Raw genomic sequence first — 10,439 nt, forward strand, 5'->3', positions numbered from 1 at the left:
ACATAACTGTTTTAGAAACAAATTCTTTATGTGGTCCAATAAAAAATTGGTAATTAATGTAGATTCCAGACCCTTTGGACATTAAGTTAACACAAATACTGATGGTTAACATCAATATTTATGGTCAAAAAATGAAATCCTTGATCAGTTAATGGGATTGCATGTATAAAATTTTAACTCTAAGTGTACAAAAACCACATACCATGTTATTAATTATTAAACAAAGATGAAGTGAAAATGAACATATCTCTTAAAAAATAAATGCTCTTCAAAAGTGTAGAGTTTGATTAGGGTGTAGCTTCTTCACAATTATCTAACCTAATTCCTGAGGAACATAGATGAATATACAATGTTGCAACATGACTTTATTTGCTGCATTACTGAAATTGTTGTTAACATGATAACACTTTTTTCAAAACCTGTGTTTTCCAGTCAGTGGCACCTCTGCTTTGGAAAACTAATGTCCTATAATGATTCCAAACTTTACTTGTTTAATCGATCTTGTATTTTATCTTTATAAATTCACAAACTCTTATATAAGTTACACCTCTTAAATTGCATAATGACACAAATGACAATATGTCATATTGTCAATGCATTCAGACACATTGGAGCGGGAAAGATGATTATGCTGGAGTTCAAAAAAAGCATTTAGGATTTAGGTGATGATGTATTTACGAAACATCTGACTAATTTGCAAAGTTCACACACGATTGTTCTGGTTTACATAGAATGATCTGAAAAATGATAAATATCTGAGCATCAGTTGTCTGGAGAGAAAAAAAAGCCCCATTGATGCTGGAGAAGAATGGGGAGAATGGTAGATAAAATATAAATGTCAAAACTGTTACGGTACAAGATCCTCCAATGTTCTACTGCTATCATTAAGGCATTGAGAAATACATAAGATATTGAAGTTACTAAACATATTTGAAAGAATGTTGGATATGTAAGTAAAGAAATTGGTGAAAGTCTTGACACTAGTGATGTTTTCCTTCGATTGAAAACAGCAATATATAACAGATGATGGAAATGAACAACTGATCAGAAAAAAACAGACTCCTAAGTTCATTTTTTTTAAATCTGAATGGGTTAATAAGTGTAACCAATAAAATGTTTTGGTTGTGGTCAAACTTAGAGGCAACATAACTTATGTAAACTTGGGTCTGAGCCAAAGTATTTTGTTTTGTTTAACAACCTTTACTTGGCAAACTTCTTAAAAGCTTGCTAAGGGGAAACACAACACATAAGTTAGCTTCTGATTCGAGGGTTACACATCTGCAGCGAAACAGCTGGTAAAGAGCTGTAATATCAGAAACTGCACATTATTTACCAACTTTAGTTCAGTGAGTGAACCTGCTTGTTTTTTAAGCAAGGGTATCTATTGTCCCAAATTCTAAAGTCTATTAAAGCATTTTTCAATTTAATTGAATATATTGTTATATTGGATGTCTTAATCAGAAGTTTTTAATTTCAAAATATCAAACTGAAATAGCAGTCATTTTTCTTCCTTTTTTAATGATCAAAACAGATGGCTAGCATTGTAATTCAGTTTGATATTTTCACATGTCTAAAACAGTAAAAAAGGAAACCTTTCTAATATAACTATTTCTATAACCTAATTGTAAAAGTATGAATCCAGATGAATCACTAAAGGTGAATCACTAAAAATAGCAAAAACCTAAGCCCTACATATAATGTGCAATAAAAAAATTATTAAATGTCCATAAACCTACATAAAAAAATTATACACCACTGGGGAAAGGGAATACATGACAGCGGGATGAGATTTTTTGAAAAAAAAAAAAAAAAAAGTAGATTTTAAAAAAAACTCTTCCTTTGTGTCTCTTCCCTTATTGTTCTCTGGTTGCTAAGTTACACTAGGGGGCAAAAAAGACTGTTATTTGACCATATTGTGCCTGATGCAACCTATTGTGATTTATTTGCTCATCCCGAGTTGACAATGAGTCAAGACTATCACAGACATGATGCAAACAGCGGACTCACCAGGCAAATCAACTGAGATGGAGACAAAAACAAGTCTTGGACCTGTAAACAAACAGAAATATGGAGAGAACTGACCTAAATCTACAGACTTACTGAGCAGGAGATATTATGCAGCTAAACCCAAGAAGGTTAGATGAGAAATAATGAGGCTTAATTTAAATTGATTGAATTATATATACAGCAAGTATTACATGAAATGTGTATCATATGTATATAGTTAAGACAGATATTTTCATATAGTCTTTAAGGAGACAGTTAACCCCATTTGCCTAACTCTCTCACATTTAATCAGGCCAAATTTGTTCTGTTTGGCATCAGTTAGGGTCATAAAATATTTGCCAAATGCCAGAATAGTTCATACTTCAACCCTTTTTGCAATTACAAGTTTACACGCAGTTCCTTATCTAGAACTGTCTCTTAAATTGTTTCTGTTGAGTCTTACATTTTGGGTAACTACAAGCTTCTAATAGTAATTTTGTTGGAATTTTGTCCCATTCCTCCTGAGGGGACCTAGTTTAATGGGGTCAAGAGGAAGCCTGTTCGCACACATTTTATCAGCTCAGCCTGTATTTTACAGTTGTTATGGTGCTCTCAGGCTCTAAAAACTTCCTTATTTTACCTCCAAGTGCCACAGTGGTCATTATGGTCTAATACTTCATCAGTTTCATAGCATTATAGGACATGGTCCTAAAAGATAAAGTATTTCACCCCAATTGCATTATGAATTTTATGCTTCTGAAGTAAAACTTCTGTCTGTCATAGTAGTGCAAAACTTGTACTATTGTGGATAGGGACACTTTCTCATCAGCTTCAGCCAGTATCATAGTTGTTGCGAGTTCTATACTCCAATTTTTTTGCACTCAAACATATCTCACAGACATAGAATGCTGAACGCTAATATGTCTAGGCATTTAAATAGTCTTTTTATCTAATATAATCTCTGGAAAAAGCTGAAACGGCATCTTCCGGCTTTAGAAAGGTGTACATAAAGAACAAGCATTCCACATTTCTCTTTCTGATTACTTGTCTCACATGCATCACAAAAGGAAGCAGTTTGTTTTAAGTGTTATCTAAAAATGTCTCCAATTGGAGCAAATCTTTTCAAATACCTACTATCAAATACAAACCAAAGATTTCATCTTGCTTTTTTCTTCAAGTTTGGAAGTTAGAAATCTCAAACTACTCTCTGCATTATGGTGCTTGTTAGTCTGTCATTAAGGAAACATAAACATTTTTGTAATCATGACCCCCTCAAAATATGTATATTTGTACAGAATTTGAGTTGGAGAGTCTTTTATATTGTAAATAAATATCCTGAACCTAAATCTGTTTTAAAAAATGCATTCTTACTATTAAGTGAAATATTATATATTTTTCAAACCGTTAATCAAATAAAGAAACTGCGATTTGCATTATGTTTCACATGTGTATAAGTTATGCTATGAACAGTTTTGGACTTTAAAATGTAACATTAAACAGCTGGTTCCAGGGAAAGTTCATTAAAGTTTCTCACAATCCATATATATGATGGGAGGATTGTCACCAGAATCAATGTTGGCACACAGACAGACTGGATACATAGAGATAAAAGTAGTCAAGGTCATTATTTTGTTTCTTTAAACATTTGTTTTATAAATCTTGTGAATGAAGGAATTTTCTTTTAAAGATAAATGTTATGTTTTTAAATGCAGAGTCCAAACCACTGAGTGCTTTATCTCAAAAAGGTTCGACATCAGAGATAATGAATAGAGACCCACATTGTAATGACAGTTTGAAACAGCAAGCTGACAATGAGGTATTCTGATTTTTAAAATATGACTCTGCAAATGTCACGGACAGAGTCAAAAATCGGCTTGGACATCTGGGGCAAGAGAAGGTTTCTATCACAATGAGTCCTATTAAACTAACAAGAGAAGAATACCTTGTGAAAAACCTTGCGATAATTACCATATCTTAAATGTGCTGTATATTCTAAAGACATTTCTTCCTTTTGTCAAAGTGAAACTGAACTTGAGTTTTCACAGCCTTGTCACATTGTAAGTTCTATGTTTTGAAAGCTGATATGACATGGTACCCAGAGACAAGGAGTTTCGTGGGTCTGATTTATTCATGAAGCGCGAGTTAAAGACCTCAAAGAATTTAATAAATTATGAAGAGTCTTTGTTTTTTTTTTTCCTTTCACATCACAGTGTTCTTAAAAACATGAAGCCTGAGTTGAAGATATCCCCAGATAATGAAATGTTGGATTTGCACAGCAAGGAAACTCCCCACGCTCCTACAGCCTGCCAAGAAGGAACAGAGAAGATGTTAAGTAATCTTGACAAAGTATAGCAGAAAATGTCACTTATAAACTCCTCATTTTTCTCTTCAGTTTAAAATATGAATCCATTAATGGAACGGGCAATTAACTCAGATTTGTTTTCTGACAAATTATGCCTTTCATCCATTATTCTTCTATAAAAGAACCCAGGATATTGATTTGGATTTTGAATACCCAAGTTACAATATATTATGAATACAGTGCCCTATAAAATTATCCAAACCCTTAACTTTGTAACATTTTGGGATATTATTAAAAGTATATTCATTTATCTTATCATTTATTTAATTTTATAAATTGGAACCAATAAGTGTAAAATTGGTAAAGGTATTGTGGAGGATTTTCGTTATTTTTTTTAAAAGACCTGCCCTATCCAATTCATAAAAACACTTCACATGCACAACCCTGTACCCGCTCCCGAGAGGGATCGCCTATTAAACTCGTGCGAGAGCATACATGAGCCCATATCTCCTTGAGCACGCTCTGTTTAAAAGTTGCTGTTTTCATAACTCATACAAGCTTACTGTGCCCGAAACATCCGCCCTACCCCCTGAATCCCTCAATCACTATACAGAGTGGGGACTATATAGTGGACTTTATAGCAAACTCAGTTAACTGACCATTTGGTCAGATGATCACTGCTTTTTGCTCCCCGTTGGTCACGTAACTCCTCTTCCACCGTGAGGTGCCCCCGCCATCTTTGTTATTAGTTGCCGCTCTCGGGTAGCAACGGCCTATGGCAACGGCTTATGGCGACAGCAGGCCACAGTGACAGCAAATCCCATAATGCTCTGCTGGGATTTATCTGACTCTTCTGAGGCCTTTCTCTTCTCTTCTTCTCATGAACTTCGTGGACACTTTTTCTCTTACGATCCTCACCCATTTTCAAAGTCAAAGAAAGGTGAGAAAGGTGAGCTTCAATGACTGGCTGAAACCGTAGCTCACCACAGTAGCTCACCACAGATATACGTCTGAAAGTGCGCATGCCATGTGCAGAAAAAAAGATAGCTAACTGGGGATGATCAAGTAGGATGACCTTACTTAAACATATCAACAGAATGATTGATAATTAGGAGGACCACTTATTTAGCTGATCCACCTGGAAATACCTTTAAATAGAAGGAACATATCATGTTTGTTTTTCTTAAATCATTCTCTAAAAATGGCATTGCATTCCATTTAGCCCTTTTAACCTAACACCAAATACAATTCGATCTAACTGATGTTTCCTTCCTAAAACATACTGATGGCAGAGTCATACTGTGGGAGATTAGAGAAAACAAAACAAAGTTCACTGCAAACAAACTGAGACATGACTACTGATTAAATGTGATAGGCCAGGCAGGGGGAGCATTAATTGTAGAAATAGCCAAGAAACACATAGAAAAATATTTAAAAAGCGATTTACATGAATAGTATACACTGTAAGAGTGTGTAATATTGACAAGATAACTATTAGTTATGAATACATACCACAAATATGGGACACAAAAAATGTTAAAGTTTTTGAAATAACTAACACATCAGATTACAGTGAAAAACAAAAAGTATGTTTGTGGTAGCATCATGTTGAAAAAGTGTTTTTTTTTTCATATTTTAACTGTATTCAAAGTTGATTGGAGGCTGGTTGGAACTTAATATAATGTATATAACCACATTTTTGGAGATGGCAGTCAAATCCAGACTTAAATCAAAATGATAACCTGGAGCCAGACTTAGAAAGTGTTATTTAGAGAATGAGCTTGTATAGAACAATGAACTACGATATTAGTCTCTCAATAGGCTGATAAAAATACCCTCATGACTGTACTGTACTTCTACAAAGTATTGACACAGGGAGAACACATCAATGTGTCACTTGTTTTAGATAACACGTAACATTATCTAGTATTTACCTTAAATTTTACAGACATGTGCTACTTAGTGTTGGTCTATCACATGAAATCTCATCAAAGCAGGACTGAAATTTATGGCTGAATAAATTAAATGAAAGTTATTGATATATTTATCAATAACTTAGTATAGAGAGAAATAAACAAGAATTAGAATATATTGTAGGTTGTTTTTAGAGTCTAGCTTTTAGAGGATCAGAGCAATTGGCTGCACACTGTTGAACATTTACGTACTCTGGAACAGCCGGCAGCTAAAGAAACCTCCAGTGACCAGTGCTCCTGTAGCCAACACTGATGAACCAAAATAGGGGAGAGTCAGGGTGCAGCTCAGTCATCTATCAATACAGCGGTGCAATTTTGTTAAGAGGCAGGAAACAATTATCCTGACAATGTTAGCTGCCTAGAGTTGAATACATTTGTAAAACAGCCATACAGTCAACAATGATAAATTCTGCACCAGCTAAGTGTAATTTCAGTACATTTCTAAATATTTTGGTTGAAATATTCAGTGGAATTTATTGCAAGGTATTACAGCAAGGAATGAGTAAAACCTGTAAAATCCCAATGCTGCTTTTTCACACCTCTTAACATTTTGTCCGTGCTTGCACCACAGCTCCAGGGGATCGGAATGTCAGTTAGTCAATTACTTGCTTCAACATGAAATGTTTCAAAAAGTGAGTAGAAGATGGTCCAAAGAGACTTTAAATATCTGCATTTTCCTCCAGTATCCCGTTTAAAAAGGTAAAATCAGATCTACACTTTTAAAGTTAGAAAGGACAAACGCTGGCTTCAAATTTAATATTTTTTTTCACATTCTATTTTAGGACCAAATGGTTTACATTGAAAACATTCCTGCACCCCTCAGCTCTACTTTAAGCTGAAATAGTGTGTAAGAAAAAATAAATTATCACTACTGAGTAGTGTGCCAAGTTCAAGTATTTAGGTCAAACTGAGCCCGGTAACTGCCTCAGAGACCAGAACTTAGACAGCTATTGGAGCGTTTATGCTTTATCTTATTCATGAGGTGACACATTTGGAAATGCAGAGTTCAGAAATTCCAAGATGAACAATAATTGCTAAACAGAATAAAGCAATCTATTTAGACATACAACTGAAATGAAATTTCTCAATACACTGTTTTATATATATGAATTTAAACAAACCAATTCATGTTACCGCCTGACATGGCTCTTATTAAAAAACAAAACAAAAAAAGGTTTCACAGACACTTTTTTTTCTTCAAGTGAAATTTATTAAACTTAGTACATTTTTGTACAATAGAAGGTCTTAGGAATTATGTTTATAGTACAAATATTTTTTTCTTAATTATTTATTTTATCTTTTATTTTATTAAGACTTTTAAACCTGACTAATAATAATAGGTAATAAGACATGATTATATTTTTGCAGCAAGTATTTTATCAGTGAGTTATCTGCCATCAAAACCAATATATTTGGTTATCACAAATTTTAGAATGTTAAAAATACTGAGAACAGATAATGCATGGAACTAGTAAAGAAAAATGTAAATGAACCTTGGTAACAATTCATTAGATGGGATGAAATTATAATTTTACACATTACTTATTTTTCAAAATACAATATTCTTTTTAACTTTAAAATATTATCCTTTACTCCCACTTCAAGTATGAGCTTTTTTGCAATGATCATTTATGAAGACAGAACTCCAGGTGACTACATTTCTAGTCAGTAAACATGCAAGATTCTTTAAAAGTTTCAAATCAACAATTAGTTATTTATTATTTTCTTCATGGGTTAGAGGAACCAGTGTCTATGTCTGGGACTCTATGGTTGAAAGGTAGAGCACTCCTAGGGCAGGGCTGGCAAACTTTATTTTTGTATTAATATATTAAATATCTAATATTCATTTAAAAAAATCAAAGCAATTTATCTTTTTTTTTTTTTTTTTTTTTTTTGCTTGAAATCAGTTTTATTATAATGGATCAGGAGAAGTTTTAACTTGATTTATGACTTGTGGTAAAATAAGCATAAGCATAAGGCTACCTTATGCTTTTTGGCTGAGCTTAAAGCTTTAACAGCAACAAAAACTATGCTATGCTATATACACTACAAAAGATATAAAATCAATATACATAGGTGATCTATTAAAAGTTCAAAGTTAAACATGGCAAGCACATGTTTTTAGTTAACCTGGTAATCACAACAAATGTTAACATGGAGTTGATAATGGACTTACTTTTTATGAAATAGGATTTAGATATTCCTGAAAATACAAGATCAACCCCAGAGGTAAGCTAGGAAAATTTGAGATCTCAGAGCAGCCCAGAGTTACCAATATAGGTGAAATATCTAATTTATTTTATAACATATATAACACATAATAAATGTTATGTATGTTAAAAGGCAAGAAATCTATTGAATGGCATTGAAAGCCACACAATTTCTTAACCCCCCTGGTTTTCCAGCTTTTAGCTAGAAAACACTAGTAAAACATGCTTGGTATATCATTCCAAGATATGATCTGGGAAAAATGTGCTTACTTAATGAACTGTTGAATCAAATATGGTGTGCAGGAAATATCTTCCTATTTCCTTGATATGTGCGCTATTGTTGTATGCATAAACCTGTCTTGAATTTAGCCTAAATTGGATTACCTTTTGCCCCACAGGACAGGAGGAGCCCCAAACCAAAAGCAAAATCTCATTATTGTGTTGTTTTGACTGAAAGTGTGAATGAAAACAGATTTAAGATCATCTGCATCTTTTTTCCCCTCTTCAGTCTACCTACAGCAAAAATGTAAAGAAAAGCATTTCAGGGTTTTTTTTTTTTTTAATGAGGGTTGAACGGTCACTACAGATGAAAGTGAGACTGATAGAGATTCTGCCAGAGAGGAAGATCAAAGGTCAGTATTGCTAGGGTGTTACTGACTTCTATGAATAGATGTGTTTTTCAATTAAACCTCAACACTACTCAGTATCCGAATTGGAATTTTCCTGTTCACACCTCAGGCAGAATGATCTAAAGTCAGAAGAGGATTCACTTCATGGCACCCCTTAAGCAGGTTGCACACATAAATTAGACACAGATAAAGTTTTTTTTCCAGCCTCACCTTTAATTCATCCATGTTGAGGCATCTTTAACACCATTACAGGACACAAACAAGCTTATGATACCTCAACTAATCTGCCTTTGGGTGATGCGTTGGACACTGAGAGGGCTTTCCTCCCTGAAATAGATATAAACAGAAACAGCATATTTGTTTTCAGTCTGAAGGAGTAGAAAGCAAAGGTGCTGTCAAAGCTTTTAGATAACTTTTGGTATAGCCTACGCATAATCTCTTTGGAATCACTATCCTGCTAAAATATTTATGAGTTTTCTGGAAAAGTCTTCTAGATTTTATTTGAGGTAAATTCAATTGACTTGTACTGAAGGGGCTTAAAGCAGACTCACAGTGTCACTGATTATCCAGCACACCTACCAAAGGTAGTGAACACTTTGGAATAACCTACATTCGTCATAACTTAAAAACTTCTAAATACTCTCCAAACTTAGGGATTTTTATTTTTATTTTACAATATTCTCAAGGCTTTGGTTGTGCACTTTTGTCCTCCAAACTTTTTAGTAGACTTGACCTAAATTGTTGTTTCCTATAATACATGTTATTTAGCTTTCAACTAACTATTGTGTAGCATTGGTGTGGTTCTTTAGTCTTGGTCTTTAGATTGATGAATTTTATGAAATTCCCCCTAAAAGTGATATACAAATTTAGGAAAGGTATTAATGTTTATCTCAATTGACTGTTAGGGGTTCAAACAATTGTGAAATCAGTGGGAAAATTTATGTATTCAACATAGGACCTAATAAAGCACTATAAAAACATTCAAATCTGTAAAAAAAAATATGGAGGATTTAAGACTGAAAGTTCTGTTTTTGAATAAACACTAAAACAATGGCAGAGCATTCAGTGTGACCTTTCCAGATGGAACCGGACAGGTGTGGTATCCTTTCCCATAAAGCCTGATAATAAACTACTGTTCTGATACAAGCAGATTTTAATCTCCTTAATGGTGCTGAAAAGTTATCCACTGGGAAGACTTGCTGTTCTTGTGGTAGCAGCAGTCAGCCAACTGCTCTTCTGTGGTTCTGAAGGACAAAAGGGATGAGCCACACATTTAGGCAGTTATCATCAGCAGGGGACAGACCCTTTATCATAAGAATGGCAGCAGTTTTTATTTCAC

Source organism: Cyprinodon tularosa, unplaced genomic scaffold (assembly GCF_016077235.1).
Source record: "Cyprinodon tularosa strain WSP-4 unplaced genomic scaffold, ASM1607723v1 ctg326, whole genome shotgun sequence".
NCBI classification, from domain to species: domain Eukaryota; kingdom Metazoa; phylum Chordata; class Actinopteri; order Cyprinodontiformes; family Cyprinodontidae; genus Cyprinodon; species Cyprinodon tularosa.